Below are 915 nucleotides of genomic sequence, written 5' to 3' on the forward strand. Positions count from 1 at the left end.
ATCTTGACAGGACCGCCATGTTCTCCACCGAACAGGTCGAGCATATTCTCCTCTCAGACCGCCGCCATCAACTGAAAAGCACAAGAAACTCTCAGTTCCACCGGATGAGGGCGCCGAGTGCGATTGCGCACTGGGTCCTGGCACAAAGATGGTGCGACGCATGCGTCCAATTTACAAGGGTGTTTCTGGTACACCTGGGAGGTCATGAGAATCAGCTAGATGGACTAGGTGTGGGGAGGAGGGGAAAGTATGGAGAGGGAAGGAGGAGGAAGATGGGCTGCAGCCAGTCACCATGAGAAAATTAGTAATTTGCACTGTTGTTGTTGTTGTTAAGTGCCCTGGAGTCGGTTCTGACCCCTAGCACCCTGAACAGGGTTTCCGAGGCTGCAATCTTTATGGGAGCAGAAAGCCTCATCTTTCTCCCTCAGAGCAACTGGTAATTTCGAACAGCTGAGTTTGCTGTTCACAACCCGATTCGGAACCAGTATGCTACCAGAGCTCCTTAGTAATTTGCATTCAATGGTTAAAAATATGTTACATACCAATAATCTCACCATTTAAAATGTTTCGTTTAAAGACATTTAATACATTCACAAAAATGTATAGCCATCACTCTCCAATAACATCATCCCCCAAAAGAAACTTACCTATCCACTAGCTGGCAATACAGTTTCCCATCTACCCCTCCAACCATGCCCTGGCAAACTCTAGTTTCTGCCTGTATAGACTTGCCCATTCTAGACACTTCATATAAACTAAATCATACAATATGCAGCCTTTGTGCTTGGCTTCTTTCATTTAGTATAATGTTTTCACTGTTCATCCAAGCTGTAGCATTTCATTCCTTTATGTGGCAGCATAATTCGTTCTACAGACATACAATATAGGTTCATTCATCAGTCCTACAACATTCGG

The sequence above is a fragment of the Chrysochloris asiatica genome, unplaced genomic scaffold, assembly GCF_000296735.1.
Source record: "Chrysochloris asiatica unplaced genomic scaffold, ChrAsi1.0 scaffold00197, whole genome shotgun sequence".
Lineage (NCBI taxonomy): Eukaryota > Metazoa > Chordata > Mammalia > Afrosoricida > Chrysochloridae > Chrysochloris > Chrysochloris asiatica.